This window comes from Dipodomys spectabilis, unplaced genomic scaffold (genome assembly GCF_019054845.1).
Source record: "Dipodomys spectabilis isolate Male_0828 unplaced genomic scaffold, ASM1905484v1 ptg000095l, whole genome shotgun sequence".
NCBI classification, from domain to species: Eukaryota; Metazoa; Chordata; class Mammalia; order Rodentia; family Heteromyidae; genus Dipodomys; species Dipodomys spectabilis.
The window spans coordinates 3,127,841-3,144,449 of NW_024870772.1; the positions used below are offsets into that span (position 1 = coordinate 3,127,841).

The 16,609-nt window shown below is 38.2% G+C and overlaps 1 protein-coding gene across 2 annotated transcripts in view; it reads left to right on the top strand.

Moving 5' to 3' along the window:
• The window catches only part of Klf12 (Kruppel like factor 12), a 355,582-nt gene that overhangs the window by 149,481 nt on the left and 189,492 nt on the right, over window positions 1-16,609 (top strand). The window lies entirely within an intron of this gene.

Genomic DNA, 16,609 nt, shown 5'->3' on the forward strand with positions numbered 1-16,609 from the left:
GAAAAGTTGGAAGTAGAAGAGTGGCTCATAGAGCACCAACAGTGTGCCAAAAAGGTGAGCGAGAGCTTGAGACCTAGAGCTTCAAGTTTCAGAAAAAAGAAAAAAAAAAGATAAAAAGGTACTGTCATTGGAAAATGTACTGTTAATAGTAACAACATTTATCTATTAGAAATTAACATTTAAAGTATGGCACATTTATTTATAGAACTGTATATTTGTGTGGGATGTTGGAGTGTCACATAGGAATAAAGACAGCAACTCAAAAGGAACTGGCAAGGCATAATTTATTTCTGCAGAAGGTGCACCATCAGCCAGAAATCGGGTAAGCAAGCACACAGAGCAAGCAGGCTGTTCCCTTTTTATCCCTGACCCAGCAGGCCCCACCCCTCTGCTCACCTTGGCTGAGCTCAGGTTTACAATCTGCAAAAGGATGCAGCTTCATTAACAGAATGCAACAGAAATTCAAGGAGCTTCTAACAGTATGCTTAGGAAAAGGATGTATGAAGCTAAGGGCCAAGACATTTGGGCAAAGCAGGAACCTTTCAGAAAAACGTCTCTCAAGATTAACAGAAAGGATGAGACCACTTTGATAGAAAAGATGCTTTTGTCACAGTTAATGATGTAGTTATGTTGAGGGATACTTTAAATACAGCATTTCCCCTCATAGGGTGGATCCAGTCTTCCGGGCGATGAGATAGATTACCGGTGTATCCTGTTGTCCATCCCTAAGCCCACGGTTATTTCTGCCAGGTCTAGCTCTAGCTGAGCCCCACTGGGCATTGGAGCCAAATGCCCTTTCTGTGTGATGCATGCTGTAAGCCGCTAGAGAAATCCTGCTGCAGACATACCTGGTGTAACTTTTGACTTTGGTTCTCTGGAATATTACAAGCTGGGTTCAGATGAGCCCTAATATGCCAGAGCATTCTTAATGTGTCTTTTACTGGTTATTTTGATACCAGATCAGGGGGTTTAAAAAGGTTGGGGTGAGGGATATACACTCATACTAAGTTGATATATGTTCTCAGTGTTGGTGAATTGTATAGTAACTTTTTTTTTGTCTGCAATTCTCTTTCCTTGTCGTTAAGAAGCTCACAACTTAATGGGCCTGCCTGTTAATGTTTATGTTTTCTGGCAGACTTGTTATATCTCTGCATCCTACCACTCATGAAGACAGAAGAGCCAAGTAACTAAATTTCCTCTTAGGAGTTTTACTACCGAACAGATCACTTTCTCATTGTCTGTATACTGTTTCAATAGAAAAAAAAAATCCCAAATAGTACAAATTTAAATATTAGCCATTTATCATAATAACTTCTGAGGGATCTAGCCAAGGTTTTAAGTTAGGTTTTCTGTTGAATTTTACTGTCAGGTTCTCCTTTATAATTGCATAATGCCACCTGCTAATGAGAGGGTGGGACTATCTAATAATTCCTGTGTTTACATTTATAAACTATGGTACTATGCAGTAGCATCTGAATTGACCACCATTCCTTGTTTAAAACAATAGCTTACAGAAATATGAAAAAGTAAGTTACGAGTAGATATGTGCTTTTTTATAAAGCATTATCTATTATGGTCAAACTAGTTTACTGTTTAAAATGAAGAATAATTGGTTGGTATTTTCTTGATTCATACAAGTACTAAATTATCTGAAGACTTTTTCTTTTCTTTTTTTTTTTTTTTTTGGGTCCGGTCGTGGGACCTGAACTCTGGGCCTGGGCGCTGTCCTTCAGCTCTTGAGCTCAATGCTAGCGCTCTACCACTTGAGCCACAGCGCCACTTCCGGCTTTTTCTTATGTGGTGCTGAGGAATCGAACCCAGGGCCTCGAGCATGCAAGGCAAGCGCTCTACCACTGAGCCACCTTCTCAGCCCCCTGAAGACTTTTTCTATCAAAAAAGGGAGTTGTGTGTTGTGACGCACACCTATAATTCCAGCATCCTCGTGGCTGAGATTGAAGTATGACATGTTTGAAGTCAGTTCAGGCAACATGGTCATATTCTATGTAAAACAAAACCTACAAAGAGAGAGAAAGGAAGGAAAAAAGAAAGGAAAAACTAAGGAAGGAGAAGAGGGAGGGGAGGGAAAGAAGGAAGTAGGTGGGATGGAAGGAAAGATGAAAGGAAGGAAGGAAGGAGGGAATTATTTTGTTTAATGTTCTATAGCTTAAAATACAATTTTGTTTTATTTACTAGGAGTAGTAAAGGGTATTACTTAAACCTATTCCTAGTGTTTCTTATTGTATATTCCAACATTAAAAGGAGACTGATGAATTCATGTGGGTCAGAGTAGAATGGGAGTAGTCAAAATCTGCATCCCCCTCTCCACAGGTTACTTTTCAGACATATATAATTGGAAATGTTTTACTCTCAAGTTGTCTACACACCTTTTACAATGTATCTGGTATGCTCAGGTTTTTCTTCTGGACCCTCGTCCTGTCCAGGGACATCTCCACTCTGGTCAGTTTGGTTTCTTTGGGACTACCCAGGTTTTAGTTTGGGGATAGGGTGTATCCTGTGACCTTGCTGTTGTGCAGAATCTAAGAAGAGTTGTTCATTACTTAGTTGATTGAGCTTTTCATTTGTTGTTAGGACTTACGAATGACTTCCAAGCTTCTTCCATGCTGGATAAGAAACTGGAAGTTCTAGAGGACAGTTTTAATTCTTCCAAAAGTGCTAGTGCATTTTGAGATCCCAGTTCTTTTCTGGGGAGCTTTCTAGGAATTTTTTCATGTAACACTTCCAATATTGATATATAATTTGAGAATTTGGCTTTAATAATTAAAAGTCCAGGAGAGGTAAGAGATCTACACAAGGCACAGAGTCTAATTGTGATAATTACAAAAAAAATTGTTCATTTAAAAAATATGACAACTATAAATTTTCTTGCTCCTATATACTTTCTGAGACAGGAACAAAAATGATTGATTTTCTGTATGACTATGTAAAAATACAATTACTAGGTACTCTGTATATTTGGTACACACTCTCCCTCCTCCCCCAGGAGGTTAAATACTTAGCATACGTTAGCAGGTGTATTTATCATGGAATTCTCTTGAACATAGACATAGAGTGCATAATTTCCATATTAAATAATAACAATACAGATCTCTGCATAATGAAAATGTTCTCAAGTGCCCATTTGTTGCCCAACTTCAAGCAGTCCAACAGATTTCATGCAACACTTTCAGCTTGACTATAGAATTTGTAATCTTGTACAAACTAAACTTTATTTACAACATGTATCTGCAGGGAGTTTCTGTGAGCATGGGTGCTCTCTGGTTAGAGAGCCAGTCATGCTCAGCCTACAGCCTGCCTAGGGATTTTGATTTATCTTCTGATTATCTGTCTCTTAGCTGGCTTAATAACTTTTGGACCTCAGTTTTGAGCTCACAACTTTCTTTTAATTACACAGATTGCTGATGAAAATAATAAAAGAATGAGAACTATGCCAAAGCAAAATGAAAAGTATCGATGCACATTCTGTCAGCTCCAGAACTCAGGTTCATGTGCTCTTTCCCTCTCCCTCTCTTTCCACTTGTTGTCTTTCATTCATAAGGATGAATTTTAAAGTTATGGGTGCATCCAATTATCTAAGGCTTCTTTATGACCTGGCATTTTTACCTGGCATCTGAGATTATTCTGGTTGGTCCCTCTGTTGGTGGTTAAATGAATCTATACATACAGAAGACAATTCTCCTCTGACCCAAGATGTCTTTGGCAGTGGAAGAGATAGTAGTAGGATTATTATACATGAAACAGATACTAATTGCAATAACTGGGAATGGATGGCTGGTGTGATGAGTGTAGGTGTGTAGTGACTACTTCTTTGCAGGATTGCAAGGGCAGGATCACTGGTCTTTAGAAGTGATTCACAAAGTCATTCCCTTGAGAAAAATTGATGAACCAGAGAAACATCTTTCATACTTCCTTTATATATATGTATGTATTATACGGCATATATACCATATTTATTTTATTATAATATATAACATATTACATAATGTATAACAGTCTATATTAATATAATTATAATTACATATAATTATATAATGATAATAAGTAATAGATAATGTGATAATAAATACAAATTATATATAAATATATATTTGTATATAAGTATGTGTATGTATGTATATATATACAGAGAGAGAGATATTAAGGGACACTGAATATGGTTTTGGTGTGTTAATTGTGCCCTGTCCTGTTAACGTCCAATTGGATATATAAAGGGAATGCTTGGAATATCATTCTGGATCTTGAGGGGAAAAAAAGTTATGGCTGAAAATACACAGTTGGATTCCACTGCTGAATTCCTGTGTTAATTACTAGAGTCTGCCTTGGCAGGTAGATTGCTTGCCTGTTTTTCAGTGAGGGCAGGCGCGATGAAGACTGTGAGCAGGGGAATTCATTACTGTTTGTGGCTGAGCCATGTGGTGGGGTTGTTTAACGTTCCTGGCCTCTAAGGGTTAGTGGGACCCCTCTTCTTCTACAGCATTCAAAAAATATGTTTTCCACTTGTGCATCCCTCTCTCTGTCTCCATAAGGATTGGGAAGGAGGCCGGAGGGAGATAATGGTGCCAAACTGGATTGAGAGCCACTAAAGTGTTTGTGTGGAGAAACTTCGCTCACTCAAAAGACATAGAATGCTGTCGTCATGTGCAGTATTATATTTTCCAGCAAATAATACATAATTTAGTGGTTTCTCAGATGCTATTAATTAAAAACTAACGCAATATTCTAAATTACCTTTTTCATACTAAGTCTTTCACAAGAATCTCTTTTATAGTAAGTCTAGTCATATAGCATCTGCAGGGTAGTTGTATGTAGCTAGCAGATACCAGACATGCTAAGTGTAGACTGTATAAAGAATTGTACATACGACCCAAAGTGAATTTGTAGTGTGCCTTTTCAGTACTCTCCCTTCTTCTTCAAAACCATGCCGTCTTTTATTCCTATCAATAATTCAAAATTAAGCATTGTGCTTCTTGCCCTACTACCTTTCACATTTTTTTTTTTGTAAGAAGGTTCTAGTATCGCTTTTTCTTTAGCGATTTACTTAAATAGACTGTGATGTTCTTTTTAGTTAACAGAGGGTAAATGGAGTTACCAGCATGACAGTACATATTTACTTTGTGTGTGGGGCAGGGGTGGGGGGGGGGCGGTGGTGTCCTGGGGCTTGCTTGAACTCAGGGCCTGGATGCTGTCCTTGGGCCTCTTTGTGCTCAAGACTAGTAGTCTTGAGTCACAGCACCATTTCTAGCTTTTTCTGAGTGGTTTATTGGAGATAAAAGTCTCACAGACTTTACTCCTGGGGCTGGCTTTAAACTGTCAGTACCCTGAGTACCTAGAATTGCAGGCATGAGCCACTGGTGTCTGGGTATATTTACTTTTATATAACTTAAAAATTAACATTTATATAACTTAAAAATGAACACAGGCCAGGCCATGGTGTATCACGCCTATAATTCTAGCTACTTAGGAGACTGAGATCTGAGAATGGATGTTCGAAGTCAGCCTGGGCAGGTAAGTTCATGAGACTTATCTCCAATTAATTACAGAAAAAGCTGGAAGTGGCAATGTGGCTCAAATGGTAGAGTTGCTAGCCTTGAGCAAAAGCTAAGGAACAGTACCCAGGCCTAGAGTTCAAGCTCCACGACCGGCCAATACAAAAACAAAAACAACTCCCCTCAACATTTCTAATAACGTTATATAAATAAAAACAAGTGTGTATATATAAATATAAGCAAGTTTGTTTATATTTATATATATTTATATTACATTTGTGTTAGGAAATATAGGAAATACTTGGTTTTTGAGATAGAGGTTACTTGCATTTCTGTGAAGAAACATAGCCCCACCCAGCGAATTAGATATTCAGCCAAGAGTACAAATTCTGTCTTCTGTTTGTTTGCTGGAAGTGTGTGTCACCCTATTTGGTTTTTTACAGTTGTCTATACTGTGGGGCAATTTTGAAGCTAATTTAGTCCATTTCTCACAGGCCATGCCTAAGAATGGGGCTGAAGATCTCTCCTGAGTTGCTGTACTAACATAAAAATCACTGCAGGTTTCCTTCTGTTTCCTTTGCTTTAACTAATGAATACATACACTTTTGAGAAACTTTGAATGTGTTTACTGGATAATTTGTATAAGGGAAAAGGAAAGAAGATTTCAAAGAAAGTTTTCCTCACCCAATTGTTTCTTTGTTAACTGTAAATGTCCTTTATATTAGGTGTTATTGTCCTTAAATATTGAAGTACTGTTTATTCTATTTTATTCGACGGTGTCATCCAACATAACATTCTTTTTTTTGTGTGTGTGTGTGTGTGAAAATTCTGTGCAGAGTGGTTACAATTACATGGGCAAGATAATTATCAAGTATTGTTGCCTCCTTCTTTGTTTCCCCTTCCCATCCCTTCCCCCTTCCCCAAATCCCTTCCCTCCTCCCAGCCAAAGTTGTAAAGTTTGTTTTTCGACAAAACAACTTGTACATCTCATAGTTGCAATGTGTCCACCTGTATCCCTATTTAAACAATTTGTTTTTTCCCTTCCCCTCCACAAAGTATACCAACATCAAATACAGTGAAAGCAGGGGTTATCCCATGGTGGAGTCCAACATAACATTCTTTCCTAATGAGTTCATAGTACAGTATTGGTAATTATGAAGCAGTGATTCTTACAGCAGGTATTTTCATCTCTTTCTCTGGCAAGATTTGCACCTTGAGAGGATGTTATTAGGTTAGTGGTAAAAAGCCAGGGTTGCTGCCAAGCCTCCTCTACTGCATGGGACAGCCCCAGGACATACTTACCTGGTAGGACTATCAGTCCATGTGTGGATGCTGAGAGGCCCTGGTCTAAAACTTTTCTCTGCAGGGTAACTTTCCCAGTGTTCATGTTCCTAGAAAGAGCTCTTTCCATGGTTACATTGGTTTAACCAGATTCTGTATCAAATACCTAGAAGAAATCAAACATCCTTGGGGCTAGGAAGGTGGCTCAGTGGTAGAGCGCTTGCCTTGCATGCATGAGATGAGGCCCTGGGTTTGATTCCTCAGCACCACATAAGCAAAAATAAAAAAGCCAAAAGTGGCGCCGTGGCTCAAGTGGTAGAGCGCTAGCCTTGAGCCGAAGAGCTGAGGGACAGTACCCAAGCCCAGAGTTCAGGTCCCACGACTGGAGACCCCCCCCCCCCCAAAAAAAAAAAAAAAGAAACATCCTTTTGGGTATCATAAGTACTACAGGTTCAAAATTACACCGTTTCTGGAATGTCTTTGCTGATTTCTTTTTAAGAAAATTGTGGGACAGATTAATAGGCTGGTGGCAAGTAACAAAGTCTCAAGGAGAACTTTCTTTTTTTGGGTCCGGTCGTGGGCCTGAACTCTGGGCCTGGGCGCTGTCCCTCAGCTCTTCAGCTCAAGGTGAGCGCTCTACCACTGAGCCACCTCCCCAGCCCCAAGAAGTACTTTCTTATTTATAATTCTTTAAGTCATTTTACTTTTTCTCAGAGAATGAGTTTGGTTTCTTTTCACACTTCCGTTGTGTTATATTTCAGAAGTACAGAAGTACTCATCAATGGAAAATGTGGATTTCATTTATTCATTCTCCCTCTTTCTCCCTGTCTCCTTCTCGCTCCTTCTTTCCACACCTATCCTCTTCTCTCCCCCCCTCTCTTCCCTCTGTTTTCTCTGCTTCTCTCTTCCAGTCTCGATGATAGTGATGGATTTGAACTGTGGAAAACAGAGATGGGCAGAGTCCTCTCCATGGCCATCTGTAGTGTGTAAATGACAGGGAAATGTTAGTAACACGGGCTCCATTTGCCCTACCTGCACACTAATTTTAGAGTTTGAGCAGCTCTTATTTTATATCCTTTGCAGTCCTTGTGTCATCTTCAAATCCTTTTGAAAGTTTCCAATTACACATCACTTTGAAAGCAACTTCTCCAGTAATGCATTTATTCAGTTTGTTGCAGTAGGAAACATTGTTTTCAGTAGATGGTGTAATCATGTAAAGGAGGCTTCCTTTTAATTTGGAACTGCATCATACAGCATTGGTTACTGAGAGGGCATCAGAGACTTTGTGGTTATATTTAGTAATCTGAGAACATTAAATGTCCCCATTAGAGTGCCCGTAAAGAGGTGATTTGTGTCCTATCTAAATGAACAGATAGAATAGCTCATCACTATTATGCAGGAGAAATATATATTGGGTCAGTCAGTCTTTCAGGTATTGTGCCATCAATTTTCTGTCATCGGTCCTGCCATCAATCTTACCATTTTCTTCTGGTTATGTAATAGTTCATGTGGTGAATTTACCATATAAAATTTAGCATGTTCGACAGTCATGAATGCTGTTGCAATTATCATTATGAATTAACTGTTTCGTGTTATATACTGATATTTATAAAGGACTTAAATCTGCTAAGCCCTTTAGCGATATTACCTCTTCTTAAATCCTACATGAATTCTATTAAGTAGAACTTCATGAACATTTTATGGAAAAGTGTAACCATGAGAAGATCATACAGCTGGCAGATGGCAGTCTACACCAGGAAGTCTGATCATCAGGCCATGATCCTAGGCACAAATACTTTACATTAACTTAAAAATCTGTATAATAACAAAAGTATACAGAAACTGGCATTGTGTGCATACCTGCACCACATTGGGAAGCTAGAGACAAGAGGACCTTGAATCTAAGGCTAGCTCTGAGGCCCTGTTTCAAAACCAAAAGGCTGGGTTCATGACTTAATATAATACAATTCTTGTCTATCCTGGAGGAAACACTGAATTCCATCCTCAGTCTCTCCTGCCTCACCCCTCCCCCACAAAAAAGTATACATTAAAAATAATAATAATAAAGCAGGCAGAATTATTGAGAATGACATTTGGGGTGATTCAAAATAGATCATTAGTAGTATTGCCAAAAAAAAGATTCAACAAATAGTAGAAATGAATTATGTATCCAGGTCAACTATTTCTAACTGATATTTAATTAATTTAAGGCAAATATTTTCAGAATCTTAGAAAGTAGCAGCTTGAAGTGTATAGCCTTGTAAATTGCCACAGTGCATTTTGGGTAAAACCTGTACATTTGGCAGTCATCTAGCAATGGGTCTTTCTCCAGTGCATTCCAAGATCTAGAATTTTGTGTAGGGAAATAAAAAAGAAAGATGTGACTGTTGGTTTCTCATGTCACTGTATACTTAGTTATTGTGGGTATAGTCTTAACTGTAGCTTTTGTTACACCTTTCAATGATGTGACAAATAGTTCCTAATCTTTGATGTGTTTTTTTAATCCTTGGATAAAACAAAAAGTAAACATCATTTGCTTAGAGGTTTCAAGGAAGATTAAAAAAATGTTTGATAGAGGGTGGGAAGGGAGGTGAAGGGTAAACAAAGGAGGAGGCTGCAATGCTTGGTAAGAAATGTATGCATTATCCTGCCCATGTAATTGTAACCCCTCTGTACAGTATGTTCTCAAATAAAATAAAATTAAATTAAAAAAAATGTTTGATAGAGCATTTTGACTGAAAGTTTAAGTTAGGGAATGAATATGGATTCTTGGAGGAAAAGGTACAAAATCTGGTTTAGTTCCTTGATGGTTTATACACTTCCATGGCCTGAGTGGAGGAAACTTTTAAGGTTGTTCTTTTTTTGTTTTCATTGGAACAGTTATACTTTTAGAAGATTAACATGAAGTCTTATTTCTCTTTTCTACTTCCTTACTAATTCTTAACTTATTAGTACTCTTTCTTCAGTCTGTGTGGGAGATGAATATGGAACACTCCATGCTTTAGATAGTTAATCCATTTGGGGTTTGATAAGGAGCCACTTGACGTTATTGTAGACAAGAAAAGGTGGAAATAAGGGTTAGTAATCATTTCCTTTGTTTTCTACAGAAAATAAATGACTTAATACTTGATAGTAATCTTCATTTTCTCTAGACACAAAAGGCTCGTGATTTGATTTCATTTATATTCATTCAGTTTTGAGGATGTTATTTTGATTTCATACAAATGATTTTTCATAAAAGGACATGATGGATGCCTACATTAACATATAGTACTAAAATCTTTCTTTTGCTGATTTTTTTTAAGTTTTGAAAACTATGACAGAACATGCAAATCCCAATAAAAATACCAGTAAAAGCATACACCATTATTTTTTCACTATTAATCTAATCAGAGGATTCATTTATATGATTTTTAAAGAATTTAAACTTGTGCTTCCATGTTTGGATAAATCTGACTTTATTAGTCAGATGACTCAAAATTACTTACTTTGAGAGAAAAATTTCCTATCAGAATATGAAAAACTATTGAAATAAACAGGATTTTCTTTGGTCCTCTAGTGTAATAGACCCTTTTAGGACCAGAGGAGTAAATACCATGGCTTCTTTTCTTCTTACTTTCCTTAGTTCAGTTTACTGAGAAAAAAAGTATCATTCTTGATATTTTGACTCATCACCATACCTTCTATCTAGTTTGTCACCGTACTTCCTGTGAAGGTGAGTGCTTGTGCGCTCTCTCTCTGTCTCTCTGTCTCTGTCTCTCCTGTCTCTCTGTCTGTCTGTCTCTCTCGGTTATTTTTTTATTTCCCTGAGTACTGCCTTGATTCAGGCCTCACTCCTCCCCTGGTCTGACATGGTAGCCAGTTAGCCAATTGCTGTCCTTTCTGCATCACATCTTACATCTTTATAAGCCACCTTCAAAATTGTTTCCTGTACCGTCTTGATACAAATAAAGCTTAATTACATTTACTGTTGTCTAATAAGCCTTCATGACCCCATCATGCCCTGTGTTCTGTTCAAACACATTTCTTCCCTACTTATTACTTTGAGCTGTCATAAGACAAGGAATCTTTCTCTCTTGTTTACTGACTTACCAACTAGTGTACCACAGGAAGTAAAGAATTATTTTGGATGACTCACATAGCATGTAAGTTCCTTCAAGTTACCTTTCTTATTTGATTATGTATCCCTCCAATGAATAAAATGCACTAGCCTTAATAAATTCTGTTTTCTTTCTTCAAAATAGAGAATAATTCATAGCTCTAGGATTTTGCCCATTTTCCTGTCATCGTACTAAAACCAAATTATCACCTCCTAGATCCAGGAGAATAAACTGATCTTATATTATGCCATCTTTTGCTTTCACTAGCCCAGTGGAGCACATACTATATGTTCGATACAGTTTTAAGTTTGAGGATGAAAATACTGTCGGGAATAAAAGGACAAGTTCTCCTGGTATTTATATTTAGGTAATGAGAGATTCTGTTAAATGTGAATATTGCCATGGTACAGAATATTCCTAGGCTTGTAGGCAGGTACATTATTAATATTTAGCCTGATAAGAATAGTAAAAAATGGGGTTGCACACATGGTTAGAGATACTTACTATGGTGCAGGATTATGCTTGGTGTAATCTGTGTGTGTGTGTGTGTGTGCCCCTGCGCACGCATGCACGCGTGCACGTGGAGCACTATCCTAAATCTTTTCTTGCTCAAGACTGGTGTTCTACCACTTGAGCCACAGGTCTACTTCCTTTTTTTTTTTTTCGTGGTTAATTAGAGATCAGGGTCTCATGGACTTTCCTGCCTTGGGCTGGCTTAACCCCATAATCCTCAGATCTGAGCTGGGATTACAGGTGTGAGCCCTCCACTGCTCAGCTTACTTTCTCCCTTGTGTTCACTGATTTATCCTAAATAATTAGAGTAGAGATTCTGGTCCTTGTTATTTTTTTTTAAGTACTCAATGATATCTTAGAGATAAAATGGAAAAAAATGCCTAATATATACAAATGATTAATAGACAGTGCCATTTGTTTGCTTATATTTTATGCTGGTCTTGGGGCTTGAATTCTGGGCCCGGGCACTGTCTCTGAGCTTTGTCTTTGCTCAAGTGCTCAAGTGCTCTACCACTTGATCTACAGCTCCACTTAGGGCATTTTTGGTTCTTAATTGGAGATAAGAATTTCACCAACTTTCCTGCCTGGGCTGGCTTTGAACTGGGATCCTCAGATCAGAGCCTCTTGAGCAGCTATGATGCTAGACATGAGCTGTTAGCACCCAGCTGTTTTTATCTTCTAATTAGTAACTGCTGTGCATATTGTGGTTATAGCCCAAGTGTCTTTCCTAAATGCCACATGTTGGGCCTTTCTACTGCATTAGCCCTTTTGGTTGTGCTTGATTCTTGGGGTGATACATGTGCCCAGGAAGGAGATCAGGGGATGGGCCAGATTATATGCAGGGCTTTCTGTCTTACCTCCTCCTGTTTCTTAGCCATGGGCTGCCAGAGCAGGGCTTGGGGTGGAGTTTCTGCCAGCTCTGCTTCCTGGAGTGGATCTTGTTTCAAGTTTCCTTTCCAGAACTGAACTTAAAAACTCTTGTTACCTTCACCTGACACCAAGCCAACTTGTCTGCACCAGCACCATCCCTGCTCTCCCACACTGCATCTCTCTCGGGAATGTTGCTTCCTGTACTGAGGAATGAAGCATTGTCCTTCCTGTCTAGGGCTTGCTGTGCTAGATAGTGGGCTTATACTCCCGTGCCATGGTGTCTTCCTCTTCCCAGCCCTGGGATTTCCCATAATGCCTGTGGTTGTGAACATGGTAAGTAGAGGACTGAGGATAGCCCATGTCCCTCCAGGCCCACTTATCTCTAGATCTGGGCAACTCAAGCCCTACGCCCTCCCAAATGTGTACAGTTCTTTAGAGTATGAATGATGGAAATGCCTTCTTAGTACAAGCTGTGTTAAGGTTGATGAGGAGAGTATTATCTGTGAAATCAGATGTCATTTTAATCCCTTTCTGCACAAGGAACAAGGAAAGGAGGATGTGTATGCATTCCTAAAAATGTACAACCATGTATCTTTTTATGTTCTTTGTGTTGTTCGTTTTATTGTGCACACATCACACGTGTACTTATACAAACCTTACTTGGTGATACCATCTTCTGGGGTACATGATGTTCTATGTGATATTTCTGTGAACTTGCTAAGTGATTATTGTCTTTATTGCAGCCTTTTAAAAATACCTGTCATAAGTTTTGTATTTCACTTTGGGTTGGAGAGATAGGCATTCATTTGCAGCTCAGACAAGAACTTACATTTATCAAGGTCAGTGTAACACTGTCACACTTACAGTCAGTAGTTGTAAAACCAGGCATTGTTGTGATAGTTTCGTCCTGCTCTATTAACAGGGGACAGCTTGACCCTTGCTGTCAGGATGAAATAAGTCGTTCATCTGGTCCTTAGGAAAGGGACTGTTTCTTATGTTTCAATGTGAGATTTTATGGAAGCGTTTTGTGTTTGAGACATTGCACACTAGTGTGTATATACAGACCATTGGAATCAAAGAAGAAGATTTAAACTGAGAGTCTCAATAGGGCAGCCTGCCCCTCCATAATTGAGACTTGTAATTCTGCCAATAAATTTGTCATTAATTCAGTATACATTCTCCTAATCTGGAGCGAAAGAATGTGCAAGGATGACAAAGCCCCTTACCTGCTGGGTGTGTTTTATACCATTTCAAGTATTTTAGGTAATCATATCTCCTCTACAAAACTGAATTGCCAATGAAGATACGCGAGCAGAGAAAAACCATAGCATTTATATTGAATATTAACAATGATGAATGAAACATAATGCCCAAATGCATTCATCCTGAGTAGAAGATGTAGAAAATGAAGTAGTTTTAACACCTCAGAGCATGAAACTTTTGTGAAAATATTGAATGAGATATTCACCTACTATGTGCATAGTCAAAAAAATGATGCATAGCAGATGAGATCACCATAGATTTTTCCACATATTTACTCAATTAATTATGAAGCATTTTAAGAATAGAACCCTAATCCTATTACATTAAAAAATACATTGAAAACTTGATTTAAAAGGAAAAAAAGTATCTGAAATAGCTTTGAATTCAGGGACTCTTGAGATACAGTATTATTCCATAAAATATTGATACTCACCAGTGATCATTTCACATTTGATTCCATGACAGAGTCAGCTCAGCCCTGGGAGGAGAAGGAAGATGAGGAGGAGGGAGGAACTACTGAGATTGCAGAGATATTGAGGTTCTGATAAGATGAATTCCCCCCATTTTTTACATAGGGAGTATGTATTGATAGGGAGGGTAGCTGGGTAGGTAGGTTGGTAGGTAGAGCTGTTAAGAGTGCACCTGTGGTTGGAGCATTGGGTTTGGAGCAGTACTGTAGCCCTTACTAGTTTTGTAACTTCAGGCAATTTAACCTTGTGTTTCTGATGTCTCAACTTCCTGTGATAGTTATATCAGCTCCTTGGGCTGTTTCGGAGGTTAAATAAATGTATACACAAAGACACAGTTTTGGACCATAGCAAATGCAGAAAAGTTAGGTATTGTGTTTGTAAATAAAATGATTGTTGTTTACTGCCCCTGGATGGTATGTTGCCTAAGGGCGGAAGATTGAAATGGTCACCTAAGCATCTTTCAAATCTATTAGATTTGTCACTATTCAGAGAGCGCCGGATGCATTGATTTTCTTATATTTCAGAGCAGGTTTTGGAATTAGTTGTTGACCTGTTATTTAGTTGACTGTGTTAAGATTGGGAAATTTTGCTATTGTGACTGCTTTTATGGTTATTACTATGGTGGAGGTAAATCACGAAAGAGCAGAAGTTTGCTGAATGTGTGTGTGTGTGTGTGTGTGTGTGTGTGTGCACGCATGTATGTGTGCACACTACATATACGTGCACACAACCTAATTTCTCTGTAACTGGGTTCTGTTGTTTTCTGTAGTTCTCACAGGATGATACTGTCAGTCATCTAGGTAAGCTTGCTTTAGAAATCCTTAAGAAATCAATTCTAGCAGTGAGGGAACTACTAGATGCAGTGAATCCTGAGCCATTCCTCATCTGTCTTTTATGCTCCTGCTTAATGTTACATGGGCCTGGGGCTGGGCTATCTCATCATCTGTACCAAACAGGACAACTGAAGATGATAAGTACTCAAATCACATATCCAGCAGAGAGCAAAACATGTACTAGCAGTTACTTTTGGCTTAGGAAAGGAAACATAGTGTAAAAGCAAATGGTTGCATACTGACTGACTGGCTCCTTATTATTTCAGTTGTGTGAACCTACCTTTAGTCAGGAGGAAGAGGTAAAGACCTGCATTGTAGGGGGAGGTCGAGACAGGTTGTAGAAGTTAACCTAGGAACTCACTTCCATTGTGTGTATCTATGAATTATTGTCACTGTAGATCAGCTCCTTCTCCTTCCTGCAGGTGCTGTTCTGATATTTCTAGATGCTAGAATCACTTACCATGTGCCTGTATGGTTTTGACTTAGGATGGTTGTTACCTGCTGAACCACTGTGTGGCAAAATCAGACGTGTCAAATAGAAATTTCTAGATCATCGTCCTGATCCAGGGTATATGGAATTGCTCCCAGGCCAACAAATCTGTGTCAAATTGTGCCTTAATAGATAATAACTTATTTGTGTCTTAGAGGAAACAATTTATGCAAATGTGCACTTGTATGTAAATAGGATACATATATACATGTAAGTTACAACTCTGAGTATCTATTATCAAAATGTTTGATAGCATATTAATAATACAGAGAATGCTGTGGCATTAAAATGGATGACTATATAATTTTATTTGCCTCTTGGAAATCCATTGAGCTATTGATTCCACAGCAAATGTGTTTTGATTAAGATCAAAGCAAGATATGTCTGACAGCAATTCAAAATTATTACAAAGCTATTACATATTTAAAGTCTATAGCCTTCTGAGATTATTATGTGTCTGATTTTTAGCCTCGTGGGGTAAATCTATCAAGACGTTCTTCCAAGGACTGTATATTCAATGCTGTATAGTTATTCCACACTGTATACAACTCATGCAGGTGCTTGGGTGGTTTGAACACACGGTGGGATGCAAAGCTTCTAAGTGAGGATAGAATCATGAATACAGAAATACATATGCTTTATCTATGTATAGATATGTCTGAAAGTTACTTCCACTAAGTTATCAATTATTTCACTAATTGAAGAAGTTTAACCATTGGGATGTACTCCCCTAGCTGGGAATATTAGTATGTATGGTGTCTATTATGGCTGTGGCTGGTGAATGAGCCTGAAAAATCAGGAAGGTAGAATTATTTCCAAGGAAATTTTGATTTCTGATTTTTTAAAAAAAAAATAATAGTTTTTCACTTTTACAGGAGCAGAAATTTACTTCCTAGTTTGAGTGCTTATAAAATTACATAGGACCAACAATAAAAAATGTTGAGAAACCCTTGTGAAAATATAGTGGTCTTTAAATGTGCTAAGTGGAACATGAACCTGGCCAGGTTTTCATGACTTATCCATTTTTAACTTCAAAGACTCTGGTTTGCTTGCATTTTTTAAACTAATGAGTTTATCACAGCTAGTGGGGAAAATGGTTAAACTACATCAGCTGTAAATTGGTACAAAGCACTAAAAGGGACATTAGCCTTTAATCAGATTCTAACAGTTCATTAAACCTGCCCTTCTAGAATCCCTTTGTCTTTTCTCCTTTGCTTAGGGCTCCTATATAAGGCCTTTCCCCACTTTCATCTAGGCTAGACCTCCTCCAGGGTAAGAAGCAGTA